Consider the following 20,934-nt stretch of genomic DNA (forward strand, 5'->3'; position numbering starts at 1 on the left):
CTTTGGAGACACGTCTTGAAAGAAGTTGCTGTGTCCACTGTCAAAGAGGTTACTGCCTATGTTCTCCTCTAGGATTTTGATGGATTCTTGCCTCACGTTGATGTCTTTCATCCATTTGAAGTTTATCTTTGTGAACGATGTAAGAGAATGGTCGAGTTGAATTATGTTCTCTAAATGAGTGTATGGAGAGTGATTTGTATCTCAAAAAGCTGTTAGAAAAGAACATGATCTCCATTACTTTCTTCTTGGATAATTATTTCACCCTTCTCTGATTTTTTAAAAATTATTTTTAATTACAAAAGGAATACATACATATATTCCTCTTTGTAAAAAGAGACATTACATTGATTAATTGGCCATCTGTATATCTTCTTTGGAAAATGTCTATTTATGTCCTCTGCCCAGTTTTTAATTGATTTGTTTGTGGGTTTTGTGTGTGTGTGTGTTGAATTGTATGTTCTTTAAAGTTTTTTTTTTTTAATTATTTGAGGGAGTGAGAGCAGGATGAGCAAGAGAGAACACAAGTTTGGAGGGTGAAGGGTGGAGGGAGAAGGAGCAGCAGCCTTCCCGCTGAACAGGGAGCCTGATTCAGGACTCGATCCCATGACCCTGGGATCATGACCTGAGCCAAACGTGGATGCTTAAGTAACTGAGCCACCCAGATGCCCCATCCACCAATCTACTTTGTATTCCTATGAGTTCAGCCTTTTAGATTTCACATATAAATGAGATCATTTTCTCTGTATGACTTATTTCACTATGCATAATGCCCTCAAGGTTCATCCATGTCATCACAAATGACAGGATTTCCTTTTTCTTTATGGCTGAATTACATCCCATTTATAAACACCATCTTTTCTTTTTTTTTAAAATTTATTTAATTTTTTATTTTTTATAAACATATATTTTTATCCCCAGGGGTACCGGTCTGTGAATCGCCAGGTTTACACACTTCACAGCACTCACCATAGCACATACCCTCCCCAGTGTCCATAACCGCACCCCCCTTCTCCCAAGCCCCCTCCCCCCAGCAACCCTCAGTTTGTTTTGTGAGATTAAGAGTCACTTATGGGTCCAGGAGTCAAGATGGTGGAGAAGTAGCAGGCTGAGACTACTTCAGCTAGCAGGAGATCAGCTAGATAGCTTATCTAAAGATTGCAAAGACCTACAAATCCATCGGCAGATCAAAGAGAAGAAGAACAGCAATTCTAGAAACAGAAAAACCACTTTCTGAAAGGTAGGACTGGTAGAGAAGTGAATCCAAAGCCATGGGAAGATAGACCGGGGGGGGGGGGGTGTGGACGGCTCACAGCAAGCGGTGGAGCAATGGAGCACAAAATCAGGACTTTTAAAAGTCTGTTCCGCTGAGGGACATCGCTCCAGAGGCTAAAGCGGGGTGAAGCCCACGCGGGGGCAGCATGGCCTCAGGTCCCACAGGGTCACAGAAGGATCGGGGGTGTCTGAGTGTCGCAGAGCTTGTGGGAATTAGAACGGGAAAGCCAGCTACAGAGACAGAGCCGACAGTAAGATCACAGCTGGGGGTTTCCTTGAACCAGTCGCAGGCTCGGTGAGCTCGGAGCGCGGCCAGAGGTCAGGCAGACGGGAGTAACTGGGTGCTGTTCTCTGAGGGTGCACTGAGGAGTGGGGCCCCGGGCTCTCGGCTCCTCTGGGCCAGAGACCAGGAGGCTGCCATTTGTATTCCCGTCCTCCGGAACTCTACGGAAAGCGCTCAGGGAACAAAAGCTCCTGAAAGCAAACCCCAGCAGATTACTTAGCCTGGCCCCTGGTAAGGGCGGTGCAATTCCGCCTGGGGCAAAGACACTTGAGAATCACTACACCAGGCCCCTCCCCCAGAAGATCAACAAGAAATCCAGCCAAGGCCAAGTTCACCTACCAAAGAGTGCGGTTTCAATACCAAGGAGAGCAGCAGAATTCCAGAGGAGGAGAAAGAAAAGCACGGAATTCATGGCTTTCTTCCTGTGATTTTTTAGTCTTGCAGTTAATTTAATTTTTTCTTTTTCATTTTTTTCTCTTCTTCTGCTAAATGTTTTTAACTTTTTTTTAAACATTTTTCTTTTCTTTTTTAACATTTTGTAACTAGTTTATCTAATATATATATATATATATATATTCTTTTTTATACTTTTCTTTATTCGTTTTCTTTTTTTAATTCTTTTCTAGTTTTTTCTTCTTTCTTTCTTTTTGAACCTCTTTTTATCCCCTTTCTCCACCCTCACGATTTGGGATCCTTCTGATTTGGTTAAAGCATATTTTCCTGGGGTTGTTACCACCCTTTTAGTATTTTACTTGCTCCTTCATATACTCTTAGCTGGACAAAATGACAAGGCAGAAAAATTCACCACAAAAAAAAAAAAAAAAAGAACAAGAGGCAGTACCGAAGGCTAGGGACCTAATCAATACAGACATTGGTAATATGTCAGATCTAGAGTTCAGAATGACAATTCTCAAGGTTCTAGCCGGGCTCGAAAAAGGCATGGAAGATACTAGAGAAACCCTCTCGGGAGATATAAAAGCCCTTTCTGGAGAAATAAAAGAACTGAAATCTAACCAAGTTGAAATCAAAAAAGGTATTAATGAGGTGCAATAAAAAATGGAGGCTCTCACTGCTAGCATAAATGAGGCAGAAGAAAGAATTAGCGATATAGAAGACCAAATGACAGAGAATAAAGAAGCTGAGCAAAAGAGGGACAAACAGCTACTGGACCACGAGGGGAGAATTCGAGAGATAAGTGACACCATAAGATGAAACAACATTAGAATAATTGGGATTCCAGAAGAAGAAGAAAGAGAGAGGGGAGCAGAAGGTATACTGGAGAGAATTATTAGGGAGAATTTCCCCAATATGGCAAAGGGAACAAGCATCAAAATTCAGGAGGTTCAGAGAATGCCCCTCAAAATCAATAAGAATAGGCCCACACCCCGTCACCTAATAGTAAAATTTACAAGTCTTAGTGACAAAGAGAAAATCCTGAAAGCAGCCCAGGAAAAGAAGTCTGTAACATACAATTGTAAAAATATTAGATTGGCAGCTGACTTATCCACAGAAACCTGACAGGCCAGAAAGAGCTGGCATGATATTTTCAGAGCACTAAATGAGAAAAACATGCAGCCAAGAATACTATATCCATCTAGGCTATCATTGAAAATAGAAGGAGAGATTATAAGCTTCCAGGACAAACAAAAACTGAAAGAATTTGCAAACACCAAACCAGCTCTACAGGAAATATTGAAAGGGGTCCTCTAAGCAAAGAGAGAGCCTACAGGTAGGTGGTAGATCAGAAAGGAACAGAGACCATATACAGTAACAGTCACCTTACAGGCAATACAATGGCACTAAATTTATATCTCTCAATAGTTACCCTGAATGTTAATGGGCTAAATGCCCCAATCAAAAAGACACAGGGTATCAGAATGGATAAAAAAACAAAACCCATCTATATGTTGCCCGAAGACACCTCCAGATTTAAAGTGGGGGTGGAAAAGAATTTACCATGCTAATGGACATCAGAAGAAAGCAGGAGTGGCAATCCTTATATCAGATCAATTATATTTTAAGCCAAAGAGTATAATAAGAGATGAGGAAGGACACTATATCATACTCAAAGGGTCTGTCCACAGAAGATCTAACAATTTTAAATATCTATGCCCCCAACGTGGGAGCAGCCAACTATACAAACCAATTAATAACAAAATCAAAGAAACACATCAACAATAATACAATAATAGTAGGGGACTTTAACACTCCCCTTACAGAAATGGACAGATCATCCAAGCAAAAGATCAACAAGGAAATAAAGGCCTTAAACGACACACTGGACCAGATGGACATCACAGATATATTCAGAACATTTCATCCCAAAGCAACAGAATACACATTCTTCTCTAGTGCACGTGGAACATTCTCCAGAATAGATCACATCCTCGGTCCTAAATCAGGACTCAGCCAGTATCAAAAGATTGGGTTCATTCCCTGCATATTTTCAGACTACAATGCTCTGAAGCTAGAAATCAACCACAAGAGGAAGTTTGGAAAGAACCCAAATACATGGAGACTAAACAGCATCCTTCTAAAGAATGAATGGGTCAACCGGGAAATTAAAGAAGAATTGAAAAAAATCATGAAAACAAATGATAATGAAAATACAATGGTTCAAAATCTGTGGGACACAACAAAGGCAGTCTGAGAGGAAAATATATAGCGGTACAAGCCTTTCTCAAGAAACAAGAAAGGTCTCAAATACACAACCTAACCCTACACCTAAAGGAGCTGGAGAAAGAACAAGAAAGAAACCCTAAGCCCAGCAGGAGAAGAGAAATCATAAAGATCAGAGCAGAAATCAATGAAATAGAAACCAAAAAAAAAAAAAAAAAACAATAGAGCAAATCAACGAAACTAGGAGCTGGTTCTTTGAAAGAATTAATAAAATTGATAAACCCCTGGCCAGACTTATCAAAAAAAAAAGAGAAAGGACCCAAATAAATAAAATCATGAATGAAAGAGGAGAGATCACAACTAACACCAAAGAAATACAAACTATTATAAGAACATACTATGAGCAACTCTATGCCAACAAATTTGACAATCTGGAAGAAATGGATGCATTCCTAGAAACATATAAACTACCACAACTGAACCAGGAAGAAATAGAAAGCCTGAACAGACCCATAACCAGTAAGGAGATTGAAACAGTCATTAAAAATCTCCAAACAAAAGCCCAGGGCCAGACGGCTTCCCGGGGGAATTCTACCAAACATATAAAGAAGAAGTAATTCCTATTCTCCTGAAACTGTTCCAAAAAATAGAAATGGAAGGAAAATTTCCAAACTAATTTTATGAGGCCAGCATCACCTTGATCCCAAAACCAGACAAGGATCCCATCAAAAAAGAGAGCTATAGACCAATATCCTTGATGAACACAGATGTGAAAATTCTCACCAAAATACTAGCCAATAGGATTCAACAGTACATTAAAAGGATTATTCACCACGACCAAGTGGGATTTATTCCAGGGCTGCAAGGTTGGTTCAACATCCGCAAATCAGTCAATGTGATACAACACATCAATAAAAGAAAGAACCAGAACCATATGATACTCTCAATAGATGCTGAAAAAGCATTTGACAAAGTACAGCATCCCTTCCTGATCAAAACTCTTCAAAGTGTAGGGATAGAGGGCACATACCTCAATATTATCAAAGCCATCTATGAAAAACCCACCGCAAAGATCATTCTCAATGGAGAAAAATTGAAAGCTTTTCCGCTAAGGTCAGGAACATGGCAGGGATGTCCATTATCACCACTGCTATTCAACATAGTACTAGAAGTCCTAGCCTCAGCAATCAGACAGCAAAAGGAAATTAAAGGCATCCAAATCGGCAAAGAAGAAGTCAAACTATCACTCTTCGCAGATAATATGATACTATATGTGGAAAACCCAAAAGACTCCACTCCAAAACTGCTAGAACTTGTACAGGAATTCAGTAAAGTGTCAGGATATAAAGTCAATGCACAGAAATCAGTTGCATTTCTCTACACCAACAATAAGACAGAAGAAAGAGAAATTAAGGAGTCAGTCCCATTTACAATTTATAAAGAAGGATATAAAAATTCTAATAAGAAAAGCCTAATGCTGTATTAATTACTACCGTATAAGATAATTTACTCAAATTCTCTAAGACCTAACCTCTTTCACTTAATGATATATCCAGGGTCTGTATATCCTAAATTCAGGAAAACATAATAATTTTCAAAAGACATGATCTAGCCTCAACTTCTGGATTCATCTATTGTATACCTATATGGTCTAAAGAGTTGTAGTGTGTATGTTTATTTGCCCAACTAAATTTAATTGTTGAAGTATTACAGTAACTAGAATATACAATATTTTAAAATCTGATAAGCCAAGTACCCCACCACAATTTTTTTCTTTTCTGCCTACTCTCTCGCTCTTCTATTGCTTAGAATTATATCATCTTATTAATTGAATTTTTATTCTATTAAAAATTTATTTTAAGGAACATGGTCTTTGACACTGATTTTTCTTATTATATTCCCTTTAATAAAATTTTATAGTATTTCATATGAATCTCATTTCTTTCTTGTTCAGATTTTTTTTTAAGATTTTATTTTTAAGTAATCTCTACACCCAACATGGGGTTTGAACTCCCAACTCCAAGATCAAGAGTCACATGCTCTACTGACTGAGCTGGGCAGGTGCCCCTTGTTCAGATTTATTTATTCTTGTGTTTCATGACTTTGGTACTATATATATATTCATTTTTAACTGGTTATAGCTTGAATAGAAAATAGTATTAATTTTTATATGGGTCTTATATTTAGTCATCATACCAAATAATGTTTTCCTACAGTGTCTTTGTTTATCCAGATGTGTATATATAGGATTTAAATAGAAATAATTCTGACTCTTCCTTTCCCGTGTTTACATCAATTATTTTCTGGCTCTATTGATTGGTTTACATTTCTAAAACCATGTTTAGTAACTGAAATGAGTATACATGTCCTCATCTCCTTCCAGATATAAATGGAAATGGCTTCAGTATTTCAATAAGTAGCATATTCCCCATGGGGTTTGGTAGACAGCTTTGGTCATAGTAAAGGCTGGCCTTTCTATCTTTATATTAATTTAATTAGAAATGACAACTAAGCTTTATCATACATCTTCTGGTGGTAATCATACAATTTTTATCCTTTAACTTACTGAGTAATAAAATATTTCCTGGTATTACAGTATGCTTTATTACAACATAAATTCTATTTTGCTATAATATGAAAGAAAAATATCCCATGTGTTAAGTTTTAAGACAAAGATTCTCATAGAGTTGGGGCGCCTGGGTGGCTCAGTGGATTAAGCCACTGCCTTCAGCTCAGGTCATGATCCCAGGGTCCTGGGATTGAGTCCCGCATCAGGCTCTCTGCTCAGCAGGGAGCCTGTTTCCCTTCCTCTCTCTCTGCCTGCCTCTCCGCTTACTTGTGATCTCTCTCTGTCAAATAAATAAGTAAAATCTTTTAAAAAAAAGATTCTCGGGACGCCTGGGTGGCTCAGTTGGTTAAGCAGCTGCCTTCGGCTTGGGTCATGATCCCAGTGTCCTGGGATCGAGTCCCACATCGGGCTCCTAGCTCAGCGGGGAGCCTGCTTCTCCCTCTGCCTCTGCCTGTCATTCTGTCTGCCTGTGCTCGCTCTCTCCCCCTCTCTCTCCCTGATAAATAAATAAAAAAAATTAAAAAAAATAAAATAAAAATAAAAAAAGATTCTCGTAGAGTTAGTTACTTTTTAATATTTTGATTGAATGGCAAAGCTAAGGATATAATAAATCTGGAAACTTTCTAGGAAAATTCAATTATTTACAGCTTGGGTTATGGTCAGTTCCACTGCAGAAGACAGCCTTGGAGACTGTGATAATACAATATGTAATTAGAAAAGTACACCAGAAGTTTTGCAGAATACAATCACAAGTAGAATATAATAAATGGGGTTCTTTTTGTTGTTGTTCTTTGTTTTTTGTTATCTCTAATTTGACATTTTAATATTCTTGGGCTCCAGCCTTTGCAAAAAAATGTTTATGAATTGCTCAGCATCTCATTGCTGACAACATTAACTGTTACTTAGAAGCTCACATTCTACAATTCCAGTTTCAGCCAAGACTGAAGCAAAAATAACGTGTGTGTATAATAATATATAAACATATATAACACACATCTATATGATGTATACATATGTCTATTAGAACAAAGAACTAAGAAAGGCCTAGAGTAATTAGAGTTCTATATTAAGAAAATGTGAAATTATAACTCTCTTCCTCTACATATATGAATATTTTAATAACCTATACATCATGTAATAACATTTAGAATTTTTGCATCTTTACATGTAAGTGAAATTGCTGTATAAATGTGGATTTTCCCCCCTACTTTAAGACTTATTTTGGGGCTCCTGGATGGCTCAGTTGGCTGGGTGACTGCCTTCAGCTCAGGTCATGATCCCAGAGACCGAGGATCAAGTCCTACATCAGGCTCCCAGCTCCGTGGGAAGTCGGCTTCTCCATCTGACCGTCTCCCCTCTCATACTCTCTCACTTCCCCTCTAATAAATAAAATCTTTTAAAAGATTTATTTATTTTTAAGACTTTTTAAAAATATTTTATTTATTTGTTTGACAGAGATCACAAATAGGCAGAGAGGCAGGCGGTGGGTGGGGTGGGAGGGAGTAGGCTCCCTGCTGAGCAGAAAGCCCAATGTAGGGCTCAATCCCAGGACCCTAAGATCATGACCTGAGCTGAAGGCAGAGGCTTAACCCACTGAGCCACCCAGGTGCCCCTTTAAGACTTATTTTTGTCATACTTATTTTATCATACTTTAGGACTAAGATTAAGTTATTTTCATAAAATGAACTGGAGTTCAAGTATTTTTCTAATCTGGAATAATTTGGTGGTCTTAAAGGCTAGCGTACTGTAGTACTTAACTAGAAACTCCAGTTGAATGTGGGCTGTTTTGGGAGCTGTCCTTGTCTTATCCAGACTTACTGTGAATACCTCTGGTGTTTTATCCTAAAGTATATAATACATTTTAGGTTTTTGTTAGCAATGCTTTAGCAGGTTAAAAATGTTCTCTTCTATATCAGAGTGGCTAACTTTTTTCTTTTCTTTCTTTTTTTTTTTTTTTTAAGTCGTTAAATGTTGGGGGCGGGGGGGGGGGGCTAAACCCATGATCCTGAGACAAAGACCTGAGCTGAGATCAAGAGTCAGATGCTTAACTGACTGAGCCACCCAGGTACTCTATGACTGGCTAAATTTTTGTTTTGTTTTCAAATTAGGAAGTTATATTTAATATAATCAAATGGTTTTTAAAAAGTTTTTATTTAGGGGCGCCTGGGTGGCTCAGTGGGTTAAGCCGCTGACTTCGGCTCAGGTCATGATCTCAGGGTCCTGGGATCGAGTCCCACATCGGGCTCTCTGCTCAGCAGGGAGCCTGCTTCCCTCTCTCTCTCTCTCTGCCTGCCTCTCCATCTGCTTGTGATTTCTCTCTGTCAAATAAATAAATAAAATCTTTAAAAAAAATAAAAAAATAAAAAGTTTTTATTTAAATTTCAGTTAACTTATAGTGTAATATTCTTTCAAATGCTTATCCTATGTCTACTGATATGGCTTCTAGTGTTTCCTTATTAAGCAAGGTGTTTTTAATGGGTTTTATGAAGTAGCTTTTATGAAATTAAAAAGTTGTCCTCTATTCCTAGTTACCCAAAAGGGGCTTTCCCCACTTTAATCTTGAAGTAATCTTGAATTTTATCAACCATTTTTTTCTCCCTTGGCTGAGTATATGATTTGTCTTCATTAATCTAATAGTACAGCTTATCAGCTGATATCTTTCCTGATATTAAATTTATCTTTACTAGGCCCCTGGGTGGCTCAGTGAATTAAAGCCTCTGCCTTCCGCTTGGGTTATGATCCCAGGGTCCTGGGATCAAACCCTGCATTGGGCTCTCTGCTCAGCAGGGAGACTGCTTCCTCCTCTCTCTCTCTGCCTGCCTCTCTTCCTCCTTGTGAACTCTGTCAAATAAATAAATAAAATCTTTTACAAAAATAAATAAATAAATTTATCTTTGCATTTCTGGAATAAACACCACTTTGTCACAATATCCCTTCTTTTAACTCACAGCTATAATTTATTTCTTAGTATTTTATGTAGGATTTTTGTTTATATGATAATAAATGAGATCAGTGTATGATTTTTTTGTTCCTTGGATTTTCTTTGTTTAAGCTGTTACGGTTATAGTAATCTCAAAGTACAATTAGTAGTCTTCTTTTTCTAGTCAGTGGAACAGTTTTAACAGTTTTTTTAAGACATAAATTATTTTTTCCTTGAAGGTTAAAAACTTACTTATAATTGGGGTCCCTGACTGGCTTAGTCCATGGAGCATGCTACTCTTGTCTCTGGGTTGTGGGTTTGAGCCACACGTTGGGTGCAGAGATTGCTTAAAAATAAAATTAAAAAGCCCTTTTAATCATTTGTTCAAAGCGTCTTTTGGCTGGGAGTTCTTAGACTATTAATACATTTTTTAAAAGATTTTATTTATTTATCTGGGAGAGAGAGAATGAGAGAAGGAGCAGGGGGAAGGGTCAGAGGCAGAGGGAGAAGCAGACTCCCCGCTGAGCAGGGAGCCCAAAATGGGGATTGATCCCAGGACCTTGGGATCATGACCTGAGCTGTAGGCAGACACTTAACCACCTCAGCCACCAAGGCACACCATTATTACTTTTCTTAAATGGCTAATGGCCTATTGAAATTTCCTGTTTCTTTTCAAGAAAGTTTTGTTAATTTGAAAAAGTTGATAATTTAATCTAAGTATTTAAAATGCTAGCATTAAATGTATTTACTGATTTTTAATGACTAATGTATCTAAAGTTAAATCTCTGATAGTCCTAATTTTTATGCATTTCCTTTTTCTTGATGAATTATATTAAAGTTTTGTTCAGGGGCACCTGGGTTAACTGTTCAGCCTTTGGCTCAGGTTATGATCTCAGGGTCCTGGGATAGAGCCCTGCATCAGGCTCCCTGCTCAGTGGAGAATCTTCTCTCCCCCCATGCCAGGCCCCTCACTTAAGCTCATTTTCTCTCTCTCTCTCTCTCTCATAAATAACAAAATCTTTTAAAAAAAGTTTTACTTTGTTTCTCCCCCAAACAAATTTTCACTGTTATAAATGTATCTTTGGTATTTTTGCTTGTTGCTTATCTCATTAGAGTCTGATGTTTATTTCATCTTTTTCTTTCTTTGAGTTTATTTTTTGAAACCACTTGAATAGAAAACTTTAGTATTTTCAATTTTTCTTGTAGTTAATGCATTTAAAGCTATTAATTTTAGATCCCCATTTTGATATAAAGTTCCATATTTTTTAGTTTTTACTGTTTCCTGATTTCTATTATAATTGCTTTTTGACTGATAAAAAATTTAAGATTGTTTTGGGTCTCCAAATATGCTTTGATTTCCTTCCTTCCTCCCTCCCTCCCTCTCTCCCTTCCTTCCTTTATTGCTAGTAATTTAATTACCCTGTAGTCCAGCAGGTGGACTATAGGATATTCAGTCTTTGAAGCATGGGAAATATTCTGTTTGTGCTTGTAAAGAAGTATAAAAAATGGGGGCACCTGGGCGGCTCAGTGGGTTAAGCCTCTGCTTTCAGCTCAGGTCCTGATCTCAGGGTCCTGGGATCAAGCCCCAAATCAAGCTCACATCAGGCTTATCTGCTCAGCAGGGAGCCTACTTCCCTCTCTCTCTGCTTACCTGTGATCTCTGTCTCTGTGTCAAATAAATAAATAAAGTCTTTTTTTTTTTTAAAGGTATTTTTGCAGAGAAGCTTTCACAATATACCTTGTAAATCAAGATAGTTGTGTTGTTAAATTTTAATATATTCTTACTGTTTGTAACTAATGAATCAATTTATGTACTGTTATGGTAAAAAAAAATCTACGATTGTAGATTTGTTAACTTCTCCTTATAATTCCTTCTCAAGTTGTAACTTACATATTTTGAGACTATATTACTAGAGCCATACAGGTTCTTCACTGTTAAATCTTCATGGCATGTTTTTTATTATTATTATTTAATATTCATTCTTCATTCCTATAAATGTGCTTGTTCAAATGTACTATTTGGGTGGTATTAACATTGCTGTATTTACTTTATTTTGCCAAGAGTTTGCATGAGACATTTTTTCCTTTATCTTCAGTCCTTTTTTTTTTTCAATACTTTCTTAAGGTTTATCTCTTATAAACACCATATACCTAGATTTTGTTTTGTCACCCATTCTATAATCTCTTGTCTTTTTTTTAAAGATTTTATTTCTTTATTTTACAGACAGAGATCACAAGCAGGCAGAGAGGCAGGCAGAGAGAGAGAGAGAGAGGAGGAAGCGGGCTCCCCGTGGATCAGAGAGCCCAATGTGGGGCTCAATCCCAGGACCCTGGTATCATAACCTGAGCCAAAGGCAGACACCTAACCGACTGGCCACTAGGCATGCCTATTTTTTTAAAGATTTTATTTATTTGATAGCAAGAGAGAGGAAAAGATAGGTGAGTGGGGGGAGGGTCAGGGGAAGAGAAAAAAGAAGATTCCATGGAGAGCATGGAGTAGGAGTGAGCCCCACTTCCGGCTCTGCACTCAGGGGAGGATGTACTAACAGGACATCGCAGTTTGGACTAGCCATGTCTAGGTGTGCAATTACAATAGCCACATATTGCTAGTGGATACTATATTGGACAGCACAGATAAAGAATGTTAGTTCCACCTTTTAAAAAAGTCATGCATTAAACAGACATTATTTTTTAGTCTGCAGTTAAACTTAACAAAGTATCTTGTAAATTTCTATGCTTATTATTTCTTGCATGAGTTTTTCTTGGTTTCTCTTGTTTCTTATTTTTGCACTTGTGGTTTCTTGTTCCTTCACACTTGTTCTTTACCTAGTATATTCCTCACCCACAGTATCTTCATAACTTGGTTCTTCAAAGTCAGGATTTTGCTCTCACCTCCTCAGAATGCCCTTTTCAAGGTGCCTGGGTGGCACAGTCAGTTAAGTGTCCAACTCTTGGTTTCAGCTCAGGTCATAATCTCGGGGTCACGAGATCGAGCCTTGCATGGAACTCCATGCTTGGTGTTGGGTCTGCTTGGGATTCTCTCTCCCTCTGGCCCTCCCACTTGTGTTCTTTCAAATAAAAAATACATAAATCTTAAAAAAAATGAATGACTTTATCTTGGTCATTCATCAATTAAGAATACTTCATCAAATCATCGTGCCTTTTCTTCTGTATGACCATGATGTCATCTGTGTCCCAGGCTCCACCATTCTGCTCTGCCATCCTTAGTGTGAAATTACTCTTATACCATGTCTCCAAATCCTCAGGCAGTAATTGTGTCTTTTTTATTTAACCCCCTCTTTTTTAGGCAACATCCCACCCTGTACTTCCACACAGTCTCCCTTTCATCTCCCACTGGGGCATGTCATGCCATGCAGAATTGATCCTTGTGAGATGGATGGAGAGGCTTTCAGCATTCAAGTGTGGCAGGTCTCTGTGGTACCAGCTTCACACTGTGTACCAGCCCTGGGTTGAGCATCGATCTCTTGATCTCAGTTCAGGTCTTGATCTCAGGTTCATGAGTTCAAGCCCCACCATGGAGCCCACTTAAAGCTATTTTATATATATATTTTGCATCCTACTCTCAGTCATAGATTTGACCCATAGGGATCATTAGCACTGAACAGACCACTTAATCCAAATTGACCTGTAGAGCCATCAAAATCTAGATCCAGGGACGCCTGGGTGGCTCAGTGGGTTAAAGCCTCTGCCTTTAGCTCAGGTCATGATCCCAGGGTCCTGGGATTGGGCCCCAGGTTAGGCTCTCTGCCTGGCAGGGAACCTGCTTCCTCCCTTCTCTCTGCCTGCCTCTCTGCCTACTTGTGATCTCTGTCAAATAGATAAGTAAAATCTTAAAAAAAAAATCTAGATCTGGCAGTTAAGGCTTTTCCTAGTTTAAAGCATGCCAATAACACCCAGAGAGTTGGAAATAAAAGTATTTTAGATGCATTTGTAAGTTAAAGGCATGCAAAAGGGTAGGAAATAAAGCCCCCAATTACATGGGGACTTGTATTCATGGACTTTCCAGGATTCAGTGATCTGCGAGATGTCAGGGTATCTCTTCTCCAAAGTTGAAAGACAAGTTGCTGAACTTTACACATATATCAGTTAAGACAGAGGGGCAATATTTGTTCTCTTTGGATTCTGGAAACGAGCATGCATCATACTTTAGGTCTTGGTAGAAGGCTGTATAGTCTGAGTGAAGCCCTTTGACCATTTGATTCTTAACCAAGGATCCAACAGTACTGAGAGTGTCTGTGGCCAGTCAGAATGCTGTAAGGAGTTTGTGGAAAGCCTGGTAGGATAAACTACGGCAGAGGGCCCTAGGATTTTGGAGTAGATACACTCACTTTGATAAGAAATCATCCTTTTTATGAACTAGCTCTTCCCTTGCTACACAGCTGATTATGGTTACACAAACAACTACAACCTGGGTCCCCATTACAAGTAGAATGTCACCTGGTCTACCAGGTTATTAAGTCATGCAGGATCAACATTTCATCATCAAATGGAGGGCTATAGAAAGAAAGTCCTAGATATCTCATATGCCCAGTGTATATTACTCTCATTGGCACTTCTATGACCCTCAGAACTTCAGATTCATGGAGAGTTCGGTATGACCAGTTGCAAAAAAACAGTTGCCTGATTTCTAAATAGCTGCACAGAATGCTGGCGGCCACTGGAAATACACTGCTGGAGCTTTATGACCTCTCCCAGGGGGTTTTATGGACTGATCGGGGAGGAAAATTCACCCAGTGGCCAGAACTTTAAGATCTAAATATCATGCGTGCTCTATGTTAAGAAAGATAGCACAAGATATCTACATTGATTCTTATCCAGTGGTTAGCACTGAAGGACAATGATTTGAAAATGGTACACTTGGAGTATTGATAGCAAGTAGGCCTGGAAAGAGAAGGACCCCTTGAAATGTATCCAGAGAGTGAGAATATTTGTACCTATTCTCTTTGTCTTACCCCTCTAGAAGTACTTTGAGATTAAGAGGTCAAGATGACAAGTTCTATGGATATTAGCTTCACCCAGCCACCCAATGCTTGTTCACTGGCTCATGAACCATGTAGTTATTCACAGTATTAACAATGTGGATCTACCCTCACTAGGGATTGCTTCACAATTGCTGGTATCCAAGCAGTTTACCACAGTATCCAACCAGAGCAACAGGAGTGTGCCATCACCAGGTTGACCAGTTAGCTAGATTTCTTCCATTATAAGAGAGGTAATACCTTTTTTTCTTTATTGGGATAGATACTCCATGGGGATTTAATTTACCTGACATGCTTATGGCAACAAGACCCGCTATGAATATTAGGGACTCCTTATTCATAATCACATTTCCTACATAACATTGCTCTGGACCAAAGGACTTCTTTTATAGTGAAAAAAGTAAAGCAATGGGTTGATGCTCTTGAGATTTGCTGGTTTTATTCTATACCTCATCACCCACAAAGTTCAGACATTTTAGAACTCTACAGTATTCTAAAACTTAAAAACTAAATAAGAGTGCCATTTACAAGACCATACTTTATAAAGTTTGGTATTGTCCTCACATCTAAGTACATGGTCTTATCAGAACCAATATATGGTACCCAGAATGGAGACTGGGATAGCACATATTAGTATTACACCTAATGATCTCCTACCAAAATATTTGTTCCCTCTTATTTAAAAAATTACCATCTCTGGGCATTGCTGGTTTGGAGGTCTGTTGACGGAGAAACTATTCCATCAGATTCATTCCATTGAATTAGAAATTGTGAGTACCACATAGCCATTTTGGTATTCCTCAAATCACTGAATAATGTGATATAAAGAGGGTTTTTTATTTAATGATAAATTCTGATTTGAACAAGGAAATAGGGTTCCTGCTACTCACAAGGCAGGTAACAGATTTTCCAGGTGAAGTTTATTTTTATTTTTTAGAAGATTTCACTAATTTATTTGAGGGGGTGGGAAGAGGCAGAAGGAGAGGGAGAAAAAAAATCTCAATTAGACTCTCAGCTGAATGAGGAGCCCAAGCTGAGGGCTCGATCCCAGGACCCTGAGAACACAACCTGAGCTGAAACCAAGAATCAGTTGCCCAACAGACTGAGTCACCCAGGTGTCCCGGGGGGGGGGTGGTTTAAAAGGCTGTTGGCTACCTATATTTTCTTTCTTACTTTGTCTTATTTATTCATAATCTATTAGAACATTTTTTCTCTGTCACCCATCCCTGTTATTTTCTAAGGGGCATACTGTTCATAGATATCTCTACCAATTATTCCACAAGATATGGGACATCAAGATGGGATTGTGACAGAACCAGAAAATGAATAAACATCACCTAGAAATTCTAAATGTGAAGTTAGATGCATTCACTAATGTTATCTTGGATTCACTCTTATGGAGACTGCATATTTTGACCTGTACAGGTTACAGTTGCATTATATGAGGAAGAATTTTTGTTTATTTGCTTGTTTGTTTGATGTTGGGAAGGAAGGAGAGTACATGCTGATGCTGGGCAACAAGAGATGGACTGTTGTGGGTATTTCCCATGCTTTCTGGCTTCCTGGTGTATTCCGCCCACCCTATATCCAGGGGTTTGCTATATTATGGAGCCCAAGGTTCCTAACTAGAAAGTCCCCTCAAAGTAAGATACCCTTGACTCAGAGAAGAGTGATGTGGAGAATAAGACATACATGGAATTGATTCTTTTTTTTTTTTTAAGATTTTATTTATTTACTTGTCAGAAAGAGAGCGAGCGAGAGCGAGCACAGGCAGACAAAGTGGAAGGCAGAGTCAGAGGGAGAAGCAGGCTCCCTGCAAGAGTAAGGAGCCCGGTGTGGGACTCCATCCCAGGACGCTGGAATCATGACCTGAGCCGAAGGCAGCTGCTTAACCAACTGAGCCACCCAGGCGTCCCCATGGAATTGATTCTGATGAGTGTCAAAGAGATGCACTAGAGGCCATGGTCTCTAGTGCAGATGTACGTAGAGGCTATGTACCATAACTCTGTTAGGAGTACAAGCTGTGGTACCTGTGCACAGTGGAGGTAGAGGCAGCTGTAGGCAAAGTGGGCTATTGCAGAATCTTCTCAAATGATCTTCTTGCTTTTTCCTTTGCCTTCCTCCCACCAATTCTCAAAAAGCAGCAAAAGGGGTCCTGTTAAAAAATAAATCAGGTGATGTCACTCCTCTTCTCAAAACCCTTCCATGACTCTTACTCACGGTAAAAGCTTATGTCTTTAGAATGGTCTCCAAGGTCCGCATCCTGGCCCCCTGATCACCTCTTTGACCTCATCTCCTTATCACTTTTATCTTGGCTCACTCTACTCCAACTACACTGGATTCTCTGGTATCCCTAGAAGTGTTTGCATCTACGGTTCCTTCTTTCTGGACCCTCTCTCCCTAAACATTCATGTTATTCATATAATATTCATATTTTTAAATATTCATGTTATTATCTCCATGAATTTACTCTTCTATGAAATGCCTCTTTGTATCTCTTGTCATATGTGTATTGGGTTTGTTATGCTTTACCTAATGATTTAGAGTTGTTCCTGCTACCAGTCTTCTGTAGGCTCATGTTTTTTTTTTATCTGTTCCAGTTTATAACTTATCTTTTCATTTTTTTTACTGTCATTTGATGAACAAAAGTGCTAATTTTAATACAGTCAAACTTATCACTCTTTTATATTTTTTTGTTCTGTTTAAGAAATCTTTTACCATGAAGTCTAAAGAATATTTGCTGATATATTTTTTTTACTAACAGTTTTATTTAAGTTATGTTTTGACATATGAATCATTCATCTTTCTAGGGTTGATTTTTGCATGTGGTGCCAATTCCATTTCCTTTGTGGTTTTGTCCTATCCAGCTTTCCTTCATGTGGCAATTTCTTCCTTTAAGTCTTCTTAGAAAGGCTTTCAAACACATTATTAATTTCATTAAGGCTTTCAAACACATTACTCAAAATAACCATAGAAATCTCTTGAGTTTCAAATTTCATTTTGTCCCATTTTCTTTCTAATGCTGTTTTTGTGTATCTTCCCTAATTTTTTTATCTTCTTAAAAAGTGGCTACACTTTTGGGGCACCTGGGTAGCTCAGTTGTTAAGTGTCTGCCTTCAGCTCAGGTCATAATCCCAGGGTCCTGGGATCAAACCCTGCTTGGTGGGTAGCCTGCTTTTCCCTCTCTCACTCCCCCTGCTTATGTTCCCTCTCTCACTGTATCTCTCTCTGTCCCCTATTTGACAGAGAGAGATATAGTGAGAGAGGGAACACAAGCAGTGGGAAGAGGGAACACAAGCAGGGGGAGTGGGAGAAGGATTATTTACTTGACAGAGAGAGATACAGTTAGAGAGGGAACACAAGCAGGGAGAGTGGAAGAGGGAGAAGTAGGCCTCCTGCCAGGACCCTGAGTTCATGACCTGAGTCGAAGGCAGATGCTTAATGACTGAGCCACCCAGGCGCCCCAAAAATAAAGTATTAAAAAAATGACTGCACTCTTTTACAGAGAAACAGCTCATAGATTTATTAATTATCTCTACTAGGATTTTGTTCCTACTTATTTTATTAACATTTGTTTATATCAATTCCTCTTTTCCAGTTTTATTGGGAGTATTTAATAGGACTTTGGTAGAATGTGATTAAATTAAAGCTTAATTAATTTGTTTTCACTCTTCCTAATATCCTAATTTTAGGTGAGATTTTCTTCTGGGTATCACACTGTGGCCCATCTCTTGGAGTTTTCATATGAAAGTACTATCTTTCATTTTACTCTGCATTTAAATAGTTTGCAATAGCCAGTGTTATGTTGTCTTTAACCCCAGGATTATTCAGATGTGTGTAGTTTATTTTTTATTTTCATTTAAAATTTTTTAAACATTTTATTCATTTATTCATTCATTTTACACAGAGAGAGAGATCACAAGTAGGCAGAGAGGCAGGTGGGTTGGGGGGGTGCAGGCTCCCCGCTGAGCAGAGAGCCTGATGTGGGGCTTGATCCCAGGACCCTGAGATCATGACTTGGGCTAAAGGCAGAGGCTTAACCCACTGAGCCACCCAGGCGCCACAGATGTGTGTATTTTAGTATACATGCATTTGGAACATTTTGTATATTTTATTGTCTGTTGTTGGTTCCTATTTTCATTTTTTTTTCTTTTTTAAGAATTTATTTATTTGACAGAGAGTGATAGAAGGAGAGAGAGAGCACAAGCAGGGGGAGCAGCATTTGGAGGGGGGAGGAGCAGAGGATGAGGGGGAAGCAGGCTCCCTGCTCAGCAGAGAAGCCCGATGTAGGACTCGTTCCCAAGACCCTGAGATCATGACCTGAGGCAAAGGCAGAGGCTTAACCCAATGAGCCACCCAGGTGCCCCCCTATTTTCATTTTTATATAGTCTGAGAGTATGGCATATGTGATATCAGTTTGAGGGCTTTATAATGTCTTTTACGTCCTACTTTTTGGAGAATTTTTATGACTGTTCTATGTATATTTGAAAAAAAATGTTCTTTTTCTTGTTAAAAATAAAAGAAAATGTAGACATATATCAAGCAAATTACTTATGTTATTCCAATATATACTTATACCTATTTTTCTTCTATTTGACCGGTTTCTGAAAGATACATTAATTTATTACTATGATTGTTAGTTCCTCAAAATCTCCCTATTTTACCACTTTTTGCTTTATATATTTCAGAGCTATGGTTAGATAAATGTTACTAATGTTGTGTGCTGTTGGTAATGCCATCTTATTAAAATATGGAACATCTCTGTTAATATTGTTTGCTTTGAAATCTGCAAAATCTAATACTATCAACACACCTGCTTTCTTCTTGATAATATCCCCTTGTAAATTATTTTTACATTCCTTTTATGTTAAATTTTTACTGTGAAATTTTCACACAAATACTGAAGAAAACATCATAATGAACATAATGTACCTATCACCTGCTTCCAACATTTACCAACGTTCTGTAATTTTTGTTTTATCCATCTACCCATCCTCAGTGATGTTAAGCTATCGTTTTGCTCGTTAGTATTTCTATATAAATCTCTAAAAGGTAATTCTTCTATCACATTACCAACAAAATTAACAGTAATTTTTAGACCTCTGGTAATAATATGTGTTCACTAATAGACTTCCACAGATTCTATTCCTTCAACCAGGCTTTGGGAGAAGAAAGAAAACCTGGTGTAAGCATAGTCCAACCCTCTAACTGGCCCTATTTTTAAGCTAAATCCCAGAGAGGGACATAACTGGCCTGAAGGTACCCAGCGGGCCCACACCAGGGCCTAGGTCTAGTTCCCTCAAAACACTTTCCCGACTTCTGGGATGACATAGACTTTCAGAAGGTCATAGAACCTCCCACCACTGTCAGGCAGAACTTTCTGGCAGAGGCAATATTTGGTGAGGTTTTGAAGAATGTTTAGGAGTTCATCAGATGAAAGGAATTGTGTCTTCACAGTGCAACACCCTTCCCCCCCCCCCCCAGCACCCTGCCCCTTGGACTTTAGGCTTCATTTATATCCCAAGGACATTATTATTACCTAGATTTTAATTTACAAATTGAATTTGTAAATTAAAACAAAAATAGCATTTTTTCTTAGGTGCTTTTTGCCACACATTGACCATATTAAAAACCATTATTATTTTTATAATTGTTGTCTACTAACGGAGATTGATGGGAATTCAAGGCTCCATTTCCCTCCACCAGCCCTTCAGAAAGTGCCTTCTTGCCCTGGTGGCATCCCTCAGGGGAGGTCTGGACCACTTCAACTTGTACCCTACTTAGCCAGTTGGTTCCTCCCATAAAGGCTAAACTACCCTTTCTGCAGCCGAAAGCCCATTCTGACATCTGTCTTGCCGGGTGGTTTCGTCCAGGGTGGGGCTCCCATTCTGACGTCTCCACATTCTCCCTGAGCGGTTTCTCCAAAGAGTAGACTGTACTGTCTTGACTTCTCCCCTCATCCGCCGATGACTCCTCCCAGGATTCAACAGTAACATATAAGACGTCTGTGCTTCTCCCTTAGTGATTTTTCCTTCCTGGCTCCCCTCATCCCTGGTGGTTTATCCCAGTAGATAATGGCTCTCAGCAGAGTTCCATATCCTTAGAGGGAAATTAGCTTTTCTAAATATAACAGAGAGTACCAGACCCCGTCGCCAATACCTTCCCCCTTCCAGAAGCCTACCTCGGCCAGTGCCTCCCCCTTGCATTCTCTGTGGCAATCCTAGCCTCGCTCTATGAAAACCGGCGGGAGGCCTATTCCTCCGCTGTACGG

The 20,934-nt window shown here is 38.9% G+C and overlaps 1 long non-coding RNA gene across 1 annotated transcript; it reads right to left on the bottom strand.

Moving 5' to 3' along the window:
- Window positions 1–16,368: 16,368 nt before the first annotated feature.
- On the bottom strand, window positions 16,369–20,934 carry LOC309852433. The gene is made up of 2 exons (XR_014305206.1): window positions 20,845–20,934; window positions 16,369–16,818 (listed from the first exon to the last, which is right to left on the bottom strand). It is a non-coding gene; the product is annotated as an uncharacterized lncRNA (long non-coding RNA).

This window comes from Mustela nivalis, assembly GCF_964662115.1.
Source record: "Mustela nivalis genome assembly, chromosome: 18".
NCBI lineage: Eukaryota > Metazoa > Chordata > Mammalia > Carnivora > Mustelidae > Mustela > Mustela nivalis.